Source organism: Ictalurus punctatus, chromosome 16 (assembly GCF_001660625.3).
Source record: "Ictalurus punctatus breed USDA103 chromosome 16, Coco_2.0, whole genome shotgun sequence".
Taxonomy (NCBI): Eukaryota; Metazoa; Chordata; class Actinopteri; order Siluriformes; family Ictaluridae; genus Ictalurus; species Ictalurus punctatus.
In genome coordinates this window covers 357262-381504 of record NC_030431.2, presented here as the reverse complement: position 1 = coordinate 381504, position 24243 = coordinate 357262, and the positions used below count along the sequence as shown (strand labels likewise).

Here is a 24243-nt window from a genome sequence, read left to right as displayed (position 1 = left end):
AGCTGGGGGTGACCTGATGCCTCGACGCGTTTTGTTCCTCTTACACTACAGTAATTTGCTCATTTTTATTTATTTAAAAAATAATAATAATGTGTTTTATCCATTTATAGTTACTTTTAATGTTCAGGAATGTCCACGGAACAAGTTAGTTCCTGGTATCAGTTACGTTTTAGGAGTTGTGACCAGTCATTCCTTCACTTTGTCTTGAAAAAAAAACAAAAAACAAATACAGGCTGTTGCCAAGTATCAGCAAAAAGTCCTCCAACCTACAGACTTGTTTAAAACTTAGAGCTTTACTCCTCAGTTACAAAGCACTGACAATGGAGACCGTTTCAAACATGTTAAATCAATGTCTCTGTACAGAAAACATCACCACATCAATTATACGTTATATTTGTTTTAAAAATAAATAAATAAATAAATAAATAAATCATTTTTTTAAAAAACCCTTTTTTAATCTATTTATTATCAGTCTTTGTTTCTGTGGCTGGTCTGCTATCCAATTATGGCTGTGTGGAAGGATAAGTGAACTATCCTATTGGCCCTGCTCGGGGTGTGGCTTCGGCAGACCAATGAGGTAGGAGCTACTCTATCATTTAAGGACCCTTATTTTGGCAGGCGTATATGTGTCTTGTTGATTCGGAGTTCCGATACGTAATGGGCTAATAGTTTATAAATAGTTTTAGAGTGGAGCTGTTGGCGCATGCGCTGTGGCGACGTCGCGTTCAGTGAGAGCAACATTACCTGGTGGCTGTATATAAATATGAATATTGAACCGCGGTATCGGAGAAATCGTACAACTTTTGCATCTGGTGTTTGTTCAACACAGTGGTAAGTACACCTCTCCGTTTCTCACATTAGGACTCGGTAGATTTAGGTTGACTCTCCGATCTTTGAGTTGGTGTAAGGGGGCGGAGTTCAGGATCTGAATCTTCGAGCTGAAGACGCTTCATGTGACTCCTCTGCTGTTTTGCTTGACCGCTTTCCTTACGGGCATTTTTGCGTGGCTGGTTCGCTTACAGGCTTTGCTTGGGTTGTGTTGCTTGGGTTGTCTGTTTAGTTTTGTTTTTCTCTGTTTTTGTTTTCTTTTCTGTTATTTTTCGTTGTTCTGTTTGTTGCTACTTTTTGTTGACTTTAGTTTTGGATCTTTTTGGCTTGCAAACACATGTATTTTGAGGCTAATTGTTAAATGAGTGTTTTCCAGCTTCACACCTGTTCTTTCAGGTTTGTTTTCCCACACAATCACCTTACTATATTGTGGCTTTGTCCCATTGTCTCCATGCTATAGTGGCTATATTTTTCTTTTTATTTATTAACAGTAATACTGGTTCTGCTTAGGTGCTGTATAACTGCCTCCATGGCCTTCGGTGTGGGTGGGCCTGAGTCTTCTAGCCACCACAGCACAGTGGTTTTTCGGTTGAAGGCTAAACTAGCTAAATGTTTTTTCCAGCAGGGAGTAATTTATCTGGAACGTGTCATTTCTGCTGCCGTGGTGTCTACAGATCTGAGCAAGAGATGACATGATGGCAGTGCCCTAAAGGGTGGCAGAGCTCAGCTCATTCCTGGAGTTTGCTATTTACTCTCTTTTGCTAAGTTAGCGGCCCCTCTGCACTGGCTGGTGGCAGTTTGCCAGTCGTAAGCCTCGGGCTCGGCAGAGTTAAGTTTTGGTGAGGCATGGATGGAGTAGTGTAAGGTGAGTTTTGAAGGGTTGAAGAGTAGACACACCTCTGTCCCTGTATTGGTTTGTGCTGGTTCTCTTCCCTTTATCTTGGAGATAGATGCTCTCATGGGGGGTTGGTAGCAGTTCTGCCTCAGGAGCAGGGGGAAGGTGTGGTCTATAGCCTATTCTAGCCGCAGTCTTGGGCCCACTGAGTGCAATACGTTAAACCACAGCTCCATGAAGTTGGAATACTTGGTGCTCAAGTGGGCTATGACTGAAGTTCATGGAATACCTGCTAGGGCAGAGGTGTGTCGTCTTCACTGATAACAACCCCCTCAGCCGCCTGATTACTGCCAAGCTCTGGGCCATGGAGCAGCGGTGGGCTGCACAATTGAGGTATCACTCATGAAGAAGCAACCGTAATGTGGATGCTCTCTCCCAGCAGGGTCCTTCAAACCAGTGTGAGTTAGAGGCGTTACTGCCGGGCACAGTGCTCCCCACCAGTGTAAGGCAGTCTTGGAAGACAGGGCTGGGTTCTCCTGCTGTAGCTACTGTGCTGCCCAGTCTAGCTGTGGATATGCAGTCCTTGCAGGAAGAGGATCCTGTTATTGGTGAGGCCATAATGTTTTGGAGGTGTGGGGTGCCTCCTAGTGTAGAGGAATGCTGGCAGCTTCTTAAGGCTCTTGTGATTTTGTTATGCTAATGGTACCGTTTGTGTGAGCAGGACTGAGTATTACATGGCCGGTTGTTTTACTCTGATGGGTGTGAAGAGGGACTTCAGCTGCTGCTGCCATCACTATTACAGGGTGAAGTTTTAATGCAGTTACTCCATGAGCATGGGCACCAAGAAGTTGAGTTGGTGCGGCAGCATTGTTATTGGCCGGGCCTGACATTTGATGTGGCACAATGGTGTCGAGAGTGTGACCGGTGCCAGGTGGCCAGGGACACGCAGCCTTATCTTAGTAGCTTCATGGGCCATATCCTGGCCTCTTGGTCAAACGAACTATTGGCACTAGACTTCACTGTGTTGGAGCTGACTCGTTCAGGGTTGGAGAATGTGTTGGTTATGATTGACGTCTTCACCAAGTACACTTTGGCGGTGCGTACATGGGACCAACTGGTGTAAACAGTGGTCCAAGTTTTGGTGGTGGAATGGTTTTATAAGTTCAGTATTCCTGGGCGTATTCATTCAGACCAGGGCTGTAACTTTTGAGCCCTCCCTGGTACGGCAGCTTTGTGCCCTGTATAAGGGTTAGGGTAATGGTACGGTCATGTACGGATAACATCCCCTTGCGCAGAAGGGGGCGGGCCACTGCAGGCCACCAATCAAACCTGTACCATCTACCACGGGCCGTGGAGGAGGGGGGCATGAGAGCACTCACTATACCAGGCCCTACATGTAAATAGAATTTTGGTTTGGTTTAGGCGGCGGGATGCAAGCCCAAAAGAGTCCAGGGGTGTGTTCGTTGGGTCATCGTCGGGACGCCGATTCAAATAAAAAGGGGTAGAATGTGGCAGGATAAGTAAGTTAACTATGCTATTGGCCCTGCTCGGGATGTGGCTTCGGCACACCAATGAGGTGGGAGCTACCCTATTATTTAAGGACCATTATTTTGGCAGGCGCATATGTGTCTTGGTGGTTCGGAGTTCCTCGCTCCCTGGCATTTCCGTTCCCATTTCTGGTCAGATACATCAAGGCCTGTCTCACGGTGTAATGAGGTGAACATCTCAAGGCTAAAAAATTTTTTTTTATATAGATATATATAATATAAAAATAAATAAATATAAATATAGCGCTATATAGTGGAGCATGTGCTGTGGCGAGATCATGGTGTAGATCGCGTTCAGTGAGAGCAACATTATCTGGTGGCTGTATATAAATATGAATATTGAACCGCGGTATCGGAGTAATCGTACAACTTCGCGTCTGGTGTTTGTTCAACACAGTGGTAAGTACACCTCTCCGTTTCTCACATTAGGACTCGGTAGATTTAGGTTGACTCTCCGATCTTTGTTAATGTAAGAGTGCGGCGTTCAGGATCTTTAAGACAAATCCCTAGCTGAAGACGCTACATGTGACTCCTCTGTTTTGCTTGACCGTCGTTTTCTTTATTGTTTTGCTTGACTGCTTTCCTTACGGGCATTTTGCATGGCTGATTCGCTTACTGGCTCTGCTTTGGTTGGGTTGCTTGGTCTGTCTTTACGTGCCTCGTCTCTGCTGTGTTGCATATCAGCTGTACTTTGTTGCTGGTGTAATTTTTGTTGTTTTTGTTTGTGGTTATTTATTAACAATAATACTGGTTTAGCTTGGGCGCTGTTAAACTGCCTCATTGCCTTCGGTGTCGGTGGGCCTGAGTGTTCTAGCCACCACACCAGGGTGTCTGTAATTTTTCTTTCCTTGCTTATTGTTGAGTGTTTTGTGTAATTTTGGGTTAATGGCTGTTCTTTCTCTCCAGGAGCCAGTGAGTCTTGGTGTGGGACAGGGGAGGCTAGCTGCCTTCATTCGGTGGTGTGCTTCACCGTGTGTGCAGACACAACAACTTCCTTATGGTGTAGGTAGCGTTTGATGATATTTGGTGTGAATTAAGGTGGGTTAGGATGACCTCCTGAGCTGTAGCTGGCCTGCTTTGTTCCCGCCACGCCTGGGCCTGGAGAAGTGCGTAGTGTAAATTCTTATTGTGCTTCCTGGGAGGGTGACTTTTATATTTGTTAGGTTTTAATGATTAAGTGTATAATAAAACACAATTTTTATATTCATACTCAGGTCTCACTCCTGTTTTCCCTGATTGGTAAAACTTCTGTGTGCCTTTATTTGGGAGTATTTCCCTGGTTCTCCCCCAGGGTGGCGTAGTTGGATTTACTAAACTTGGATAAACGCTTCCTTACACTTGGGAATGCCACTGTTGAGATGTTGACATGGGGGGTGGGGACTAATTAGGGCCGAGTTTTACGAATCCAGACCGAATTCACATAATTGCAAGCAAACCGCTGCTCCAACGCAAGCGTTCTTAATATAAACTCGTTCCACTCTGATCCGTCTGAGCCGAACCTGACATCACCTCTTATTATCATGAACGTGCTCTCATTCTTCCCTCTGCTTTTGTATAGAAATTAATGGACCGTGTCATACCAGTGAATAGTGGTGCCGATGCAGAGTCCCAAGACTCTCTGTAATGATGGAAACACGTATACTCTTGCAGCAGGAAAAAATTCTTGCCTACAGACATGTTTTTGGCACAAAAAAGTAGTACTTTCTATGAAGCATGTCTGCTCATCACATACTGGGTCTGAAAGGGGAAGCCTTCCTTTTGTCCATTTACTCTACCAGTTATGTTCATTGTCTAAACAAAATATAGATTAATAATGTAGCCACAAGTTGTTTTAATCTTTTTCTTTTCTTTATTTAGAGCTTACTGGGCAATGCCACATGGACACACAGAGTACATATAAAGGTGTGTTTTATCAATTGTGTATTCAAATTACATTCTTAAGTTTGAGTGCAAACTAAGTTGCATATAAATGCATTTAAGGCATATTGAAAAACAACTTGATTACAGTTTAAATGCGCTTGTCCTAAATTGATCCAAAAGATACATTTAGTATGTATTAAAGTATGTAAGTGTTGAGATGAAAAGTACATGCTTTTAATGTTGAGTACACTTGTATACGCTGGTTGAAAAGATACCAAGTGCAGCGCTTCATCAGGACTGCTGTTTAGACTTTACAATATAAAATAGTTTGTGTTTGTTTAGCACTTCTCTTCTGTCGCTATATAATTCCATGTGTCTCATAGTGGTAATGTCTATTACATCAGTATTGTTTCTTTAAGACGGGTAATATAAAGACCTGAAGTCAAGTTACTGCCCCTGATGTCTGTGGGTGATCTAAACATAACCTCTGTATGGTTCTGATGTGGTGTTAAATGGTTTGTTAGAGAAATGAAGCCAAGAAAAACACTTGTGATAAATTCAAAATTGTCATTTTTACGTGAGTTTAATTTAAAAAAAAAAAAAAAAAAAAAAAAAAGCTTTCTGGAGGCTTGATTTATCCTAAAGCTTGAAAGGAAAGTGTTCTCAGTGAGATCTGATGATGTGCAAAGTGCTCAAGCAGTATTTTACTCCAATCTGCCATCTGCCTGTGCACCAGGATGAGCCTCTTAAAATGCAAAGCGAATCTGCCTGTTTGCTTACTCCATATTTGGAACATAATCAAGTGTATCGGCAATTAAACACACTTTATTACGACCTTGACTTGCCAGGAAGTAAGACACGAGTAATATGACACTGAAGGTTTATTTTCTCTTGGAATACGGTGACCATCCACTGATTAACGGCAGCGATTTCATTATTAACAGGCCTGTCACACATTTAAAGGCATTTACTCCGGTTCGAGGTTTTATTCACATTTCCTCCTCCGTACACTGAAACTAATTGGCTCTGATGAAGGTAGATGGTGAAACATTACTTCACTTTCAGTGGAGTGAAGTGGTGAAGGCTCTGGGTTATGAATCGGAAAGGTCGGAGGTTCAAGCCTCGGCGCTACCAAACCACCACTGTTGGGCCTCTGAGCGACGCCCTTAACCCTCTCTGCAGAGGTGCCTTACCCCTCTCCAAATCGGCCGGACCCTGTGCTCTGACCCTGGGGTATGCAAAGAAAAGAATTTCACTGTGCTGTGATCAATACTCATTATCATGAACATTGTCTACATGTGTTGCACAGAATCTGTTTGTTTGTGTGTAAGGTTAACGGTTGTGACTGATCTATGGCGTCTTACGTTGTTCACCTCAAATATCAACTCTTCCGGAAACTGTCTGCCTACACGAAGACTGTAACAGGTGATGGTTTTTATAATCATTACTCATGACAATGTCTACAACTGTAAAAAGATATTACGGTATGTTCGGTAAGCTGAGCGACAGTCATATGCATGTGTTAAGAATGATTTGCGTAACACTAGATGATGTAACTTGAAATATCCCGCCTACATCCAGTAGAAACCTCTGGAAATGCCCTCTCCGCTTTAAATTTCATCTCACCCTTGTGTAGTCCTCGCTACTACCGGAGCCTTCCATGTTTTTGATTGAGTCGATATCTTCCGACTGACTGATTCACGGATGTGGCACAGTATAAATGCACTGAGTACAGGATTCATAGGAAGTGTTACGAAAAACCCCCACCTTTTTCTGAAATGTCCATGCACAAAAAATTTAAAAATATCCGTTGTACATCTCGGTCTCCTTTTATTTCAAATAGCCTTTTAACAACACCGCTATCTGTGCCACAACATCACCGTTACTAATGCGTTCTCATCCATACCTTCTCCAAACCATGCGTTTGAGACTCGTGATCACGTTGAACAGACGGTCATCTCTTGGTCTCGTTTCTTTGCCATGGCGTCTTGCTTGTTCTTCAGGCTTGACGGCTTCTTTTTCTTTTCTTTTTTCCAGAAGCTTTTCGAGAGGCTTTCATATACCACTCCGTGCTGGGAGTCATATAACTTATTTAAGGCAGGTCAGGAGCAGCTGAGCGCAGAATTATTTCACATTGTAAGCACTGAAGCAGCAGACCATCAGCATCACAAACCAGTGTAACCAATGGGCTTTGAAAAGACCTGCATGAGCGGAATAATAAGTGTTCATACTGCATTTTTCATTACCCATCACGCCGGTGTGCTATACACAAAGTTAATGTAGATGGATAGAATTTTGTATGTGTGTATAATGTATATGGTGAATTTCAAACAACATCTGGAGAGCCGTTTGTGCCGGAATGGTGTACGTCTAATCGTGCATAAAATACAAAACCAGCAGGTCTTTTTTGAAATGATATTTATTAATTAACTTTTATAGCTTTCTTTTCTGTTCGATTGGGTCGGTGACATCACATGGGTTTAATCCGAGCCTTCAAAACTCAAAGACTAGTTTAATTAAGATAATGTGCTCTGTTCATGAACATTTCAGGAATAAAAAGCTCCAATAAATAGCCAAAATAATGTTCAAGCAGGTTGAAAAATGTTTGAGAACCCAAGCTTTAAAATTTTTAGATTAAATTCTTTTCTTTTTTTTTTTTCTTTTTCTTTTTTTTTTTTTTTTAAAGTTTGTCTTGGAACTGAAATTTGATTTGAGTTAGAGCACCAGTAATACGTTTATGACACGGTACTTCAATAAAACTATTTTAAAAATCGATAAACACTTGGGGAAGTCTGCAGCAGCTCATGTTCAGTATCAAAGTGTGTGTGTGTGAGAGAGAGTGAGAGAGAGTTCTTTGACTTTCTCACATTGAAGCAAATACTGAAACTAAATCATTTGTACAGAATGTTTAGGCAGAACGCTACAGTTTGATAAATAGTCAAACATTGTTAAATATGGTGCAAAATGTGACTATTTTTCTGTATATACAGAATAAACAGATGCTCAAAGTCTAAGACTAATTGTTTGTGTGTGTGTGTGTGTGTGTGTGTGTGTGTGTGTGTGTGTGTGTGTGTGTGTGTGTGTGAGTGAGAATAGGTTCTCAGTCTATATGGGGCTGTTTTTGCTCATGCTGGTCATTTTAATACATCTCGTGTGGCCATTGTTTGACTTCCTGCAGTTCTCCACTGAATGCCCTCATTTGGGATGACACTGTAAATATCCTCGAGCCACGAGCTCCATCTGCAACCAAGCACACATAGCTGTGTCAAGGACAGCAACAGCAAAGAAGATAATGGTGTAGCTCATAAACAGATCATCAACTTGTGAGATTTTGGGTGGAGGGATGGACAGATGGACGTGTGGATGGACAACAGCTTTACTATTGGACTGTTACACCGCTCTGGCACTGGAGACTCCTTCCAAAAATGCTCAATAAATGGAAATGTCACAGAAAGCTTCACCATATCAACAATTACACACATTTATGTGGAACGTCTGCAATACCAGTCCCTGTATATGTTTTTACTGTTCAGTATTATATAACATATTTGAATGAGAGCATTAATTACGATGTATAAATAAACTACACAGATGGGTCATTTTTTTTTGTTTGTTTTTTTTTTTAATGGAAAATCAGTCAGCACCTTCTGACCAATTAGCATCCAGAATGCAACAGTGCTATGCTGTGGTATAAAATTAGAATAAGCAAACAGACATTCTGTAACAGGGATGCAGGGAGCATTAGCTCAACAATACACTTACAGCCCCCTCCGCTAATATTGGCACCCTTGGTAAATATGAGCAAAGAAGGCTGTGAAAAATTGTCTTTATTGTTTATCCTTCTTGTTAAAATAATTCACAAAAATACTCTGCTCTCATGGATAGCAAACAATTCCAAACACATGTTTATCCAAAGAAAAAAAAATCTTTGTTAAATATAGGTAAAGGCCATTTTTCACAGCCTTCTTGCTCATATTTACCCAGGGTGCGGATATTCGTGGAGGGCAGTAATAATAGAGTTGCCATGTAATATGGAGCTGAATCGCTGATTGCCTGTGGTTCCTGTTCAGGTGTGACCTATAGTGACCTACATAAATATAAGACTGAATCAGAAACCAAACAAAATGGCTTCCAACTCAAAGGTCATGGAGGTGCACGGTGAGCTGTGTGGTGTGAAGCTGGGTGATTACCAGCTGACTGAGTAAAATTAATTCCCATTATGCGATTATAAAGAAATCCTCCGAATGAATCTGTGCTCATGCAGAAATGAATGCCTGGTGATAATGCTGAAAGATTCATCCAGTGCGAGAATGACTCCATATGTCACCTTGAGGACCATCCAGGGTCCATTATATGATAATTGGGTCACTTGTCTTCCTGCTGAATCCTTTTTCTTTTTTTCTTTTCTTTTCTTTTTATAAAGTTTTCCCAATCATTGGTCTAGAACATGGCTGAGTGTCACGTATAGCCTGGCAGCTACAGTATAGTGACTGCAGCACTTCTCATATTACTGACTGTTATTTTCTATTTGAATAAAATTTGTCATTCAAACAGTTGTGTAGGACTTTGAAGACTATCTCTTTTTTTTGTTTTAACTTCAGACATATGATCCGTTAAACGCTACTTTATTTAACAAGTCCACCAGCCTTGTCCCGAACACCTCTCTTATATATGTATATATATGTATGTGTGTGTAATATATATATGGTAGCTAGTGATTATAAGACTTTGTAACGAGGGACAGAAATAGACAAACTAATTAAAGTCTCGACACAGAACAGGTGAACACATTAGGGTAAACAACCAATGACCGACCAGAGGTGGAGACAGACCCAGAACAGAAATAAAATCACATGGCAAAAGTAAACAAAGCACGTGGAGTGAACTTGTTTAAATATTACAAGAGCAACAGGTATATCCGAGCAACATGGAAACGTGTGATGGCCATGAATTATTTCAAAAGATTGAAATTCCGTGCGTCTTGTTTAAAATTTGTACGTTAAAATAAGATGGGAAACTTGCCATCAAAGGTAGAGGGTGACTTGATTTCACTAGCAACCCCCAACCATTTGGAACAATATAACCAATTCTCTTAAATCAATAGTGTGTAAACCAACTCTGAATACGCATCACTTTCCCAGTGTAAATACTAATGTAACTCTGAATACAGCCCCAGGAGTTTAAAACATCTGGCCTGTCCTTTCTCACTGGATGGCATGCCACTTATTAGTTTGGACATTGAAGATTTTCATTCCTCTTTACTCATTGTGCACATTTTTATCTCTGTGTAAAGGCTGGTTGAATGAAGAAATTCACCACCTGGAAGGGTGTATAGGTTAATAAACATAAAGTGGTGTAACGATCATAGGTCAGCAGTTATAATACATCACAAATGGCAGTTCACGGTTTATTATTTATTTTTGTGACCTTGTTAATGGCCTCCATTTTCCTGTATGTATAATCAAATGCAGGACTTGCTGGATATATCACTACTCCTCAGTACATCAGGAGCAGGTCTACATCCGCCATGGCTGGGACTCTGGAGTCCCCGTAAAGCCTACCGAGCGAATCGATCAGGCCATCGCATCGCAAGCAAACTGATTTATGTGTAAGTCAAGCAGCTTGAGAGTTTGAGCCCTGTAAGTACTGCTGATCCTCTTGTAAGGCACTCACTGCCACTTAATGGACTTCAGGAGGGTCAAAAGCAAAGGGGTTTGTATTTCTTATAAAGGATTAAAACGTGTGATGATTGGTTGGTGAGGCTGGGGTTTTTCACTCTATCATCTTGATCTCATCTTGAAACCCTTATGTACTTTTTTATTTTATTTTTTCTGAGTATCCATGAAAAGACTCTAAATCTCCACCTTGTATGCTAATCACAGTTGGTTTTGAATTTTGTTCAACAGTTATATAAGCATTTATTTATAGACAGTATTTAAGGTATGCTAATCGGCCTTAGTTATTCCACTAAATATGTATTTATTCCAGGTTGAAATGAGGGGGGAAAAAAGTTATATATATTGTGAATAAGTTTACATAAAGGGAAGAATATGTGTTTAATGCGTCCAGGAGAACAAGCAAACTTCAGTTAAATTTCAGAGTTAAGCTCTAAGTGCAGGAGAGACCCAGACAGTGGCCTTAATCTAGTATATTTTTACACAGGATCCGGAGTACATTTATTAGCAGGCTGTTCTCACTCACATTATGCATGGTCACAATTTTACATATACCACTTCGATTTGCAAAAAAAAAAAATGAAATAATATAAAATTTAATGAACGTATGTAACAGCTTGGAAGAGTGCCACATGACAATGTATCTATTAGCTGCTTTTTTTCACAGAGTGCCAGCTTAAATGTACTACGCTGGCTTGAATTTAATGATAAAGATCTGTCTGCTGCTCTTTTGAATGTGTCACAAAAAGAAAACCTCAAGTGTCTAAGCGCTACAGTGATTTATCGCATCTCGGAACGGTATCGTCTCGAGTGAGCTACAACTGCGCTATTTCAATTTAAGTGCATTTTCTGCTATGGCAAGCAGAAAATGGATGACACTTTACAGTAGCCTGTAGGCTTGTAAAGGAATGTTCCTCACTTAGTCATTTCCCGACGTAGCGTTTTGCATGGATGCTGATCCAGTATTCGGTAGCACTCTTCATTTTATGGGATCTGGCACTCAACTTTTCATTACGTTCGACCTACATGACCCTGTTTACTGCGCTAATAAATACATAACATCATAAACACTCCGTTGATTAGCACAATTATAAATCTTAGTCTTGTTGAAGTGACGGTTGTACGTACAGTTCTGCCAATTTCTAGCTCGGTCGCAGTTATTGGCACCTCTGCGTCTAATACTCTGTACAAGCTCCTTTTGCTTACGTCTTCTCCATGACTGATGAAATTGCAGAATTCAGGAAGAGTTCTGGGTCGTCTCGGAGAAGGTATTTCATTGAAGCTGCCAGTGGGAATGTGAGCGAGAACGAACAAACAAACAAACAAACAAACAAATCAATCAATCAATCAATAAATAAACAAACAAACATTGTCACCAGTTCTGGCCTTCACTTGGATGAAAGGATCTGCCAAATGAATAAATGTAAAAATAGATAAATTTAAAATAAAAAAAATTAAAAAAAAAGAAGTAGAAGAACTGTAGTGAAATTTCTCACCAAGACTAAATGGAATCACATTATACAGTGATGAAAGCTAAACATATCATCTGCACTGATTATAACACTATATCTATATATAGTATGTCCTGGGGTAATTCAGGATTGTTGTTGTTGTTGTTGTTGTTTTAGTAGCCCGGCCTATTTGTTATAATTGATAGTTACATGGCAAATTAGCCGACTACACTATCTCACGTGTAATTCCTCTACAGTGTAGGTGGGCTAGATAATTATGCACCGGTTCCGTATCTGATTAGCCGTCACGCGAGACCTGAAGAGTACAGGGAAAACATCTCCACGCGCCGGCCAATTACAAATGACACCACAGACCTTCATTGTCGGTTTGGATCCATCATAATAATCATGCGTGATGCCCCGAGAATATTAATATGACGTTTATTGATGCAAAAGAGACCCGCCGTGCGATGTGGTGTCTTCCTCACTGCTCTTTGCTCACTTGTCCGTCAAACACCATGTTGGTGCTGGTGACGTGGGTGTACTGAAGCTGGTCTAGGGTCAGTGAGTACAAGTTCATACAGTGAAGTCCAACTCTAAAATGGAACAACAAGGCGTCCACACTTCCTGTTAAGAAATCGCACAGCTCTGGGATGATATGTTGGTGGCTTGTGGAGTTAATTAGGCCTCTTTTGTCCAGCCAGATGTTGTGATGATAACCACAAAGGCATTTTTAGTTCTTTTTTGGTGGCTTCAATGTAGGCAAATTAAATGCACCGAATCAATTCAAGATGTTAGGAGAACATTTCTTTTCCCATACAAGTAAATTAGCTTGCATGACATTCACAGTGGGAAGTTCATTTGCATGTTAGAATGCATTGTTTTCTCTTTCCTGTCATCTTCGCGTGCAGAAGGACGGGTCAAAGTGTAAGCTCGGCCATCGAGCGCTCCGGACTTAATTATCCTTCATGAGGGAAGTGAGTAAATGTTATGTGTGTGTGTGTGTGTGTGTGTTGACTTCATAGGCTGTCAGTCAATCTCTGAGATCATGTTTCAACCACAGCCTGACAATTAGGCGTCCCTAACACCAGACTCCCGATCAATAAACACCACCATTTCCTGTTCAGACTGTAAATTGATTTTCCAGAAACACCCTCGGATATCTTCTCGGCACTTTATCAAGGCGCTATATTCAGCATGTAGCGCAGCATCCATTCCGGTTCACGTGACACCAGGACGTGTTAATGAAGCAACAAAACATGTAACGCTCTATAGTGTTCGCGCCCGTTCCCTGAAGATCTGATAACTCTTAAGGCATTAGATCACAGCACTCTCTACAGTGCAGATAGGATCTAAGAGCGAAAAAGCTACATAAATAACTAGAGATGTGAAGCTCCTTGAGCTCATGTTTTATTGATGGCGACCAACCTTAGCTCTGCTCAAGCGATAAGACTTTTCACTCCCCACTTAGCTGCCAAATCCAATAACGTTCGAACAGAGTCCTACTTTCACGCTGTCTGGAATCTGCCACGTCCATGAACAGTGTATTGTGCATTTTGTACTGGATGAGAACCACAGTAAGCATTTCACTGCAAATAACAAAGGCACTTCAGAAGGTCTTGACTTGGCCTCAATGGTCTCATAATGGTCAAAATAAATGAAATAAAATGATTGGGTGGACTGAAGCAGTTTGGATTTGACCCTCATTGGGATAGAATATGGTATCACCTGTCCTGGAAGAATCCACATCATCAATGAACTCATTTTAAATGCAGACACAGTAGGGGTGTAAGGCAGTGTGTATCTATACCTGCCTAGTGCTAGAAATATCTGTATCCATCACTGGTGGAAAAAAAACTGAGGGCTTTTGGATCAAAGGATAAATTTTTCATTAACACAATACACATTAACAAAATGATTAAATTGCCCTGTTCATTTTCCATTTAATAACAATGAAGAACAACTAAAAACATTATATTTTGGAGACTCCAGTACAGGTATGCTGCCCTGGGCACACATGGCATGCGTGGAAAATCAGAACGATCAGGAACCCCGAAAACTGCACCTCTTCTTGATATCTGTGATTATATTTGTTTAGAACATTAGCAGTTTATTCAGAATACTGAATTCTTATAAGTTTACATCCATAAAACCGTGTCGAAGAGATAAAATGAGCCGGGTTCTCAAGGACACCGTCGCTACCGGCGTACAGTTTTTGCACATGTTTTGGGACTGTCGTGTGATTAGCGCTATTGGGTCTGTGTATTATTAACACCGCTGTCTGTATTTATTAACACTGTTTCACCAGGAGTTCCACGTGTTTTGGGTGTGCCCAAAACGGGCTTAGTGGTTAGCACGTTCCTCTCACACCTCCAGTGTTGGGGGTTCGATTCCCACGCTGCCCTGTGTGTGTGTGTGTGTGTGTGTGTGTGTGTGTGTGTGTGTGTGTGTGTGGAGTTTGCATGTTCTCCCCATGCTGCGGGGGTTTCCGCCGGGTTCTCCGGTTTCCTCCCCCAGTCCAAAGACATGCATGATAGGTTTGATTGGCGTGTCCAAAGTGTCGTAGTATATAAATGGGTGTGTGAGTGTGTATGTGATTGTGCCCTGCGATGAATGGGATACCCCGTCCAGGGTGTACCCCGCCTCGTGCCCAGTGCTCCCTGGGAGGAGCTCCAGGTTCCCCGCGACCCTGTAGGATAAGCGGTATAGAAAATGGATGGCTGGATGTCACATGACACAGTAGTGGTTAATGGCTTGTATGAAAGTAAACACTCAGGGCTTTAAGAATTTACAGTTTTTCTTACGTATTCCTTTTTTTTTTTTTTTTTTTTTTTTTTTTTTTTTTTTTTTAACCTAGATTACTAGGTTTAAATGTTATAACTTTATTGTGTCAGTTGTATTTTCTATGTTTGGAACTAAAACAGATTTGTTTGTAGATGTCCTGCAGTCATGAAATATTCATTCGTATTCCTAATTAGAATATTGTTATCGAGAAATGTTGTTTTTATTGGATTAAAGCTGGATTTTATACTGAAAATGGGGGGAAAAAACTCATTTTAATAGCAGTGCATGGTATTTTCTTGATTAAAAAAAAAATCTGTAAAAATGTTTGTCTTCACAGTGAAATAAATCTCTTCATTCTAATTTTCTAAAGTAAATGTATGCAAATGTATGCATACTTAATTAGACTAAGCCCCATTTGCAGTAATAAATGTACATTTTTGTGGAAAAAAGTCTGACGATTAGCAGTCAGCATATTCAGCATATTTACTATTGGAAATTTATATATATATATATATATATATGAGAGAGAGATATTTCAACTTAAAAATAATCAAACTGGCATAATGTGAAATTTGAAACCTCATACTATCAGGATTCTCTACAATACCTGAAAGATTGACCGAGACTCACCGCGTTTCCCGCCTTGTGTTGTTAATTTGTGTGACATTATATTTAGAACAGGGTGCATACATAGTTTTCCCTCCTCTCTTTTCCTAGAAAGTGATCTCTCACTTTCTCTCTTTTTTTAATTGTACTGATTACAGGCTCCTGCGTATTTCCAAACCCTTCTGCACAGTTGTGTGTTTTTTCCCCATCCGCTATACTTAATGATGCCTTTATATAGAAACGGAATTGGCCCATGAGATAAAAATGGCAATCATTGTGTCTATAATGTGGAATATTGTTCAATTTCCCATTTCTATCAAAACCATTATAGGAGAGGAAATTGTCTGTGATTTGGGTTTAGGTGGTGGAAGAGAAAGGCTAAGACAGTGAGGCGTGTTGCGGCGTCTCAATTACGCGAGCGTTTGCCTTCACGCAGATTGCATTATTTGAACACCTGTCATCTGTTTTGCTTCTTAGCATTTAAATCAAGTCAGAATAATGACGAGCTTGCGTTTGCAGCGAATTTGGGAGATTTCTCCTCGTGATTGTCATGGTGTCACAGTGTTTCAGAAATCCATGATGTTGTGTATTAAACCGTTACTCAAAGGACAAGCACTGTGGCAAGCTTGTAATTGCTTAAATAAGTACAATAAATCATTCAAGCACCCCTGAAGGCATGATTTTGAACCATTTATGTTTTTAACAGTCAAGAAGCTACTAATAATTCCTTATTAATCTGTTTACACGTTTACTTTAATAAAGGTTGAAAGAATCTATGAATATGCATGATGCGCAAATTAGACACGCCTCAATATACTACCACAATCCCCACCCCCACCTTTTCCCTCCAATACTGAGATTACCAGTGGTGTAATATGCCATTAGAAGACAGTAAGAGGAAACAGTGGGGAGATACATCCTTGGGTTTTCAACTTCTACCTGACTCCGAGTGTGAAAATGTCTAAAAAGGAGCCATTTATTAACCAAAATCAGAGAATGGTTAAGAGAAATTGTTAAGAGAATGTTTAAGAGAAATTTTAATAAGGCAGAAAAATGAGGCTTGTGTTCCAGAGAACCAGAAAGCATAACCTCGTCCATCCTGAAGTCTCCCGTGTCAGAAAGCTGAAAGAGACGGTTTAACACAGCACTGACACTGGAGACTCCTTACATGAGTGAAATAAACATCTCCGCCCAGGAAATGTCACTAATATCACACACATATAGAAAGGATAAAAGAAGTCTAGTTTTATGATAGAACATCAGTAAGTTCATAATTAACAGTTGCGAAGTTTGTTTTTTCCGTGCGATTGTTGCGGCCAAAAACGCTCGATTTTGCAGCAGCTTTTTTCAACATTTGTAAATGCTTTGTGATTTGGCGAAATCGTCATTACACGAAACTGTTTAGCGTGCTCTTTCACGGCGATGTTTGTTGGTCCATGAGACCTTTAGCTGTACTCGTGTTTGACGCGCGTGAGTTGACGAGGGCTTTGGCCGAATGCGCGTCGTAACGTCACAATTTTAAAAATTGCGGGGGTTTACTTGATTTTGCGTTCATCTCTTCGAGCATAAAATCGCGAAATCCTGGAAGGGCTCCATTAACAGGACCATATACTGAACTTCCGGTCTTGTTGCATTTCGTATTTACTGTATGTGACCTCAAGGTTAACTATGAAAAAGAAAAACATGGGTACGTCGCCGTGTCGAGGATAAAGAAAGCACTAAGAAATGATTTTCAATGAAAGTATTAAAACTAAAGTGTTAATAAGTAATAAGTAAATGTTTTCATGTGAAAAGTAAATTCTATTACTTAACTAAAGCTGCTAGATTGTTTTTTTTTTTTTACGCGGTTTTGCCTGAAAACGCCATTCAGTCTCCGTACATTTGCGATATTTACCTTTAAGCTAGAATTATGACTTGATGACAAGCCAATTGTTGGCTACTAGAATCAGTGATGTTCTAATCTGGCTTTAGCAAAGTAAACAAGCCAACTTGGTTAAATATACCCAGTTAATGTTAGCAAATTCAGAAAACTTACCTCAGCAAACCTTTGCTTTTCCAAATTAGATTAGTGTTCACGTTTTCTAGGGAGGCAAAAAGAGAAACCTGATATTTTCCTGCTTTCTCCAGCAACTTTTAAGTGAGGTCGTGCGAGGAATGCTCGAGCTCAACTCCCACTACACTCCAGTTGTTTATCCGTATTCAAACACACACCGATAGCTACAGTGCTAACGATGCTGTGTAGCATGAGAAGCTCGCTGCAGATGACGGATTGGCACGACGCTTGATCGTTTTGTTCAGCGCTTAGAAAGTAGATTGGACACTAAACTGAAACGACTGGATGCTACACTGAGCCCGTTTGGTTGGTCTTTGGTGGGATGAGAGAAGAAGACCCTTGAGATCTGTGATAAAAATTTTGAAGCTCTAGATAAAAATCTAAGGAGGAAGAAGTAGGTTTTTCTTCTTGGAAATGTAATTACATAACCGTACAAGTATTCAATTTCAAGAGAAGTTCTAATACTCAACGGATGGATGAGTTAAAAGTCATGTATTTAGTCTCAAATTTAACCAATCACCTTTTCTGTACCGCGGAACTAAAGGACCAGGCAGAACGAGACGTCGTGCAGTAAAAGCAGTGTGGAAAGCCTTAAGTTTAAACCTTAAATGAAACTACATTTCGCACTCCAGCAACTAAATGGAAATACGGTCCGGTCCAAGATGAGAGCATCATTTTTATTTAAGCTTGTTTTTATGATTTAGTTGTAAACCAGTATTCTCGGCTGTGATATCCACTTCCAGACTTCAGTATGCAATGACGGCTGTAGAGAAATCACAGCGAGGGAATGTGACGCTGTTATTTCATCACTGTTGCTCCGTGTCATTTTACGTACTTCGCTGCAGTTTATTTTATATTTGACACGTCATTTGTCCCGGCCCGAGACGTTTCATTTAGCCCGTTTCCCAGCTCTCCTCACCTAATGCAATTTGTTTGGATGCTCTCATCACGCGAGCACATCTTCAGGAGAAGCGATGTGATTATGAGCCTCGCTTCATTTATTAGAAAATGCACATCACTTGGAAGCTCCTGCTCCGTATCTGATCTCCATGCTCGCATCCTCCTGTCCAGTGTGTTTAGGGGCCACAGTGTTTGAGGATAATTATTCATCAGACTGCACTCATAATACATCAGCGGTGCTGTTTACAGCCCAAGGTCACGGCGCCACGACGAGAGAAAGGGGCGCTTGATGGATTAGAATTTTGCGAGGCTCCAGACCGCGCTAGACGGTGACGGATTCTGCGTTTCAAAAAAAAAGAAGAAGAAATGGACTTTTTTTTTTGTTGTTTTTGTTTTTTTTTCCTTCGAAATGCTGCCAGACATGTTGGAATAGTGGAATACCAAATGAAGAATGTCTCATATTAGAGAAGGAGGAAAATGACTTCTTACAAAGAAACTTGTTACTTTTTTGTTTTTTTTGTTTGCTGTTTGTTTGTTTGTTTTTGCATGTTAGCGTTTGCCTTAAAAGTGTAATCCTGAGGGGATTTTTTAATTATTTTTTTTATTCATCAAATATCAAAGAGCAGACACCTACAAAAAGCACATACACACATGCATAATGCAGTTTTTTTCTCTTTTTTTCTTTTAAAGCGCACAAATAAATGTGAATAAAACTAACTCCGGAGTGCATAACCCTCTAAAAATGTGCATAAACAACACACACACAAAGCCTGGATTCAAAATACATAATGTAGTACTTCTGCTTCTTGGTCTTCCTTGGGTAACCATGATTTATGAGAACTTCCTCACTAATAACGTCTCGCAAATCTTCAATAGAATACAAAAATAATCAAAGTAAAATGTTAGTGTTCACACAGAGGTGTTGGTTTTCACGTCCGTATCACGTGATTTTATAACGATTTTCATCATTCTTAACAAATATTAACCGATACCAGACACTACCTCTCTATATACCACGATCTAGCTGAATTCTCTGTTCTGATTGGTCAGAAGGCGTTGATTCATTTTTAGAACAGCAGCTCTGACAGTAGTGCCAGCTCCAGGGAAGATCACAGGAGTGTACTGTATTACAGCGGTCTGATTTGCATCGTTGTGTGCGTGGAGATATTTATTTAGCACTTTTGTACGGAGTCTCCAGCAGAGGTGGGGGTTAACGTGCTGTATTTACTTCATTACATTTACTCGAGTAACTTTTTTGGGGGAAAAATGACTTTTAAGAGTAGATTTAACTGGCCATACTTATACTCTTATGATCATTTTTAATCCCAGAAGTCTATGTTCGGTGCCGTTCCTCCGTTACTGTTAATTAATGAATATATGTATGTAGTTTTAATAATGAAGAGGGGTAAGGGCCTTGCTCAAGGGCCCAACAGTGGCAGATAGGCAGTGCTGGGGCTCGAACCCCCGACCCTCCGATCAGTAACCCAGAGCCTTAACCGCCAAACCGCCACGTCCCCAGTACGTAAGGCTTGCTGGGAAAATGTGCAGTGACGATCAGCCTTTTGCATGAACATGTTTTTTTTTGTTGTTGTTTTTTTTAAAACCCATTTTAGAACTGCAAGACTTTCGTGGATCATTTTCCTCGATGAATAACTGACCGTGTATAATATTTTTATTGCTTTTGTTTAATTGTGTTCTGTTTATCTACTTTTAGGACTGTGGTGTGAAAATCTAATCTTGTTTTTGGTGATGTTTATGCAGAAATATAGAAAATTCTATATTTTTTTTTCTAAATTCTATATCTATAAACTCTCAAACTTTCAAGCACCACTGAATCTGGTCACATTTTTTAAATAATAATTTAAAAAAAGCTTTACAAATCCCTGACACCGAATTACACAGAATTCTCGGCACAGATCTGCGGTTGTATAAATAGTGGCTTTAGAGGAAGTGTTACCGGGCAGATAAATCCGCCTCGGCCCCACGTACCGCTCGAACTGAGATCTATTCACTGAACCACACACACTAATCTCTCTCGCGTCTCCCAAACAGGGAAAAGGATAAACGAGCTACTCTTCTCTTTCTTCCTCTCTCCATCTTTAATCACTTCCCTCCTCCTGCACAATTACCTGCCCCGCGTCACGTCATTCTGAGAACATCGCTTCGGAAATATCCGCGCCCTCCTTTCACTCTCGTTACTTCTCCCATCTTTTTTCTTTCTTTTTTTTGATGCTCACCAAAACCAGCTGCCTTTTTTCACCAGGTTGTTGTTGTTGTTGTATTTTTAGGCCGACGAGCCTGTTGATTACTCCCTCGGCTCTGTTGGGAAGGAAGTAGTTCAGGGTGGCTCGGATGTGCAGACGGCACCTCACGCCGAGGGCTGTGTTTGTTTGAGCTCTGCATAATTGTCCTTTCTTCAAGGGCAGCCTAATCAGAAACTAGGCCCAGAAGATGGTAATGACAACAGCGGCTTTATTTGGACCTTCTTAAAACGGCACGAGCCGTTTAATTGTTGCACATTGATCCATGCGCCAAACATTCATCATCATTTTAACCTTCTGACTTTTTTTCGTTCAAGAACGTTTTTAGTTGCGTATTAAACGAGAATTATACCACAGCACCGTCAAACGCTCTGTTCTGATTGGCTAGGAGTCAATAGTGTTGATTAATTCCATCGTTTCGACCGATTCAGGTCACGGGTTTATGTTTATTGTAATTGTTGTTCAAACTGTGCGTTCGAGTCCTCCCGGAAGTTCGAACTTACGAGTTGGGAAGTCGTCATTTTTGGCAGGTCAGGTGCGTTCGAGTCTCTTAATTAACTACAAAAACCTCTCTTTCTAGAAACTGAAGGACACAGAATGCGCATCTTGGTGGGTTTTTGCTTTATGTTTTTAATCACTTAATGAAGATACTGTAAAGTTTATCGTTACATATTATATCGTAATTTGTACAGTGATGTCGTATTTTTTGCAGGAAATGAGCTTGATCGAGGACTACCGGAAATGTGTAAAAAAAAAAAAAAAAAAAAAAGCCTGACATTAACTTGCCGTGTATACCAAACACATCATAACTGAAATCAGCTTCCGAGACGAGCAAACCTTCAAATTTCTACAAATTTACTACAACTAACAATTCAACTCCAGACATGCATCGATTCCACCATGTTTTCTTCCTGACACGCCCCCAACTCGAGCGCAAAGGAAATCCCCACAGAGTTCCCCACACGTAATTACGGCTTTGTTGTGGCACTCGTGCACGTTCAACTCGTAAATACGATCTTTCCCACATGACTTGAACACACAATTAATACTTATTGTTTCTATAGCGACCCCTTCATTGGGCTTTGCAGGGTAGACGCTCAGCATAATCTACATAAAAGCCAGAATTTAACAGAGAATGCCATGTAGTCATCGACATGACGTTTTCTGTGAGGAGATGTTTAAGCATTTTTGAAAGGAGTCTCCAGTGTCAGTATTTCAGTCAGGAACAGTACATTTACCGTTACAGGGTTGCCAGGTCAGCGAACTTTGCCTGTTTATCAGTAACATAATGGGGAGAGTTTTGTTTTGTTTTGTTTTTCTCTCTTATTAACCAGAAGAGAAATTGAGGGAATGACTGTTTATAGATGTTAGAAAATAATAACACGAATGAACCTGATTTGCAGATGTTCCGCAGCAATACATGTAACTATAAGCAAATAAAAAGTACATGACATTCTTTAATACGTACAGTACGAGTCATTAGTGTTGGCAGATTGCTGTGGAATGATGGGATGAATAAAACACTTCAGGGATGTATGGTTATTGTACTGTTATCACCCTCTGGTTGGGAATAGTACCTTCTCTTCATGACTAGCCGCATCACAACACTATTTTCCGATATCATCACGTCCGGTCATGTTATTCCCACTCACTTCTCTCGCTTCAGGAATGATAACTCGGCGGTTTTAAGAGTCTGAGCGTAGTATGCTAATCGAGTTGGCTCAAAACTCCGTATAAAACCTGATCTAAAAATAGGTTCATTTTAGAGACACACAAATGCTTTACTTCTGAAGTCTTACAAGAAGCTGATGCAACATTAAATTGTATATGCTCCGGCACACCGTGCTCCTCTTTAAAAAAAAAAAAAAAAAAAAAAAAAAAAAATTCTCCCGTCTGTGATTTTGCACTTGTAATATCGTAATAAAGAGAAAACATAATTGCACGTAATAATTTGTTTTGGCGGCGTTGCAATTGTCCTCTCTTCAAGGACAGCCTGATTAAAATAATGCAATTATATTTTTTTGAAAAAAAGCCCTGAAAGATAATAACAAAGGCACAACATGAGCTCAGAACCTCCAGACTTCTGATGACTCTATACAGACCTGCTGTGCTTGAAAATACAAAGAAGGAATTGAATTTCTGATGATAAAAGATAAATAAAACAAAATAAACTGATTAATGTGTAAAGGTATTTTTCTGGCTGAGTTTTTGGTGGGTTTTTTTGGCCACAGAGGAAGACAGATTTGGTCTCTCTCGATGTGGACAGTTTAATGTATAATGTATGCAGCGTGGTCTTTGCATATATATTTGTATATCATACAGCAATGTCCTTTCTGTAACCTCTCCTTTTTAAAAAAATAATAAAGTTGGCGGGGGGGGGGGGGGACTTTTTGAGCCCTCGGGTGCAAACACACAGCTGAAATTCGTGGAGCAGACTTGAATTGGTAGTGTTCGATTTTACCCACAATGCATTTAACATCTATTTAATCTATCTTGTCCAGGGGCACAGTGTCTGCTTTTTTGGCGTTGACTCAGTAGCCCAGATTTCACGATACGCTCCCAGCGTGATTTTCCAGCGCTGCTGTGTAAACAGCGGTGTCATGATCGGCGCGTGATTATACAGGCTTGACCGGTCGAAGCCGCCATGTTCCTTCTCATTACGGGTCGACAATCAGAGCGTGCGTCCAATGCTTAATGCCATAATTACTCCAGTGTCGGGCAGAAGCCGCTAATCAAACGCCACTCGGAAGATTCAAGCATGCCAACTCTTAAACTATGCGGGACGAGCTAGCATTTATAAAACTGCCTTAATTCCAATCACTTAACATGTAGGTTACGAATTAGGCCATGAAAGTCAATTTAACTTATCGTCCGGAAGCCGTCTGGAAATCCGCAACACCTACAGTGCACGAGTGGAGAGAGGGAGGACAGTTTTTAAAATGAAAAAACGCATATCTAGGTGCCTGGCTCCTCTTAATGACGATCACTTCAGAAATAATTTTTACAACAAATTGTACTTTAGAACTTGTAACTTTTCTTAGCGTGGGAAAGCAGAAATGAACTCGTGTCAGATCGCAGTGATTTATGGGCAAGTTGTGCTCCTGAAGTCTGCATCAGTTCATCTTATAAACTTCACTGGAGATAGAGTAATGGAGCAATCCTTAAGATGGCGTAGAGAATTCCCCGAAGGGGAAAGGGTAGGAGCGTGTCGACAGGCATGTTAAAGAGTATTGAAGCGGGGCTTTAATAGCCAAAGGACTCTGTATATTATTTAGAATGCACTGAGAGCAGAGAGTCTACAAGCTTGTACACGCTGCTAAAAAGCCAACTAGCCAGCAGATACAACCTTTCCTGTGGATCTGCTCCATATTTCATCAGTTTATACAATCTGATTAAAAATGTTGTGATATTTTATTATTTTTTTTTTTCTTTATTGACACTGC

At 40.5% G+C, this 24243-nt stretch overlaps 1 long non-coding RNA gene across 5 annotated transcripts; it reads left to right on the top strand.

Annotated features, from left to right (window-relative positions):
• Positions 1 to 652: 652 nt before the first annotated feature.
• Positions 653 to 8669, top strand: LOC108276619 (uncharacterized). Of its 5 annotated transcripts, none has more exons than XR_001814943.3 (7): positions 653 to 831; positions 4117 to 4212; positions 5068 to 5112; positions 6136 to 6303; positions 6402 to 6495; positions 7108 to 7206; positions 8167 to 8669. It is a non-coding gene; the product is annotated as an uncharacterized LOC108276619 (long non-coding RNA). The 5 variants fall into 5 exon arrangements; XR_001814945.3 differs by having other exon boundaries at positions 6380 to 6495; XR_008398172.1 differs by lacking the exon at positions 653 to 831 and adding an exon at positions 3532 to 3609.
• The last annotated feature ends 15574 nt before the right edge of the window (positions 8670 to 24243 follow it).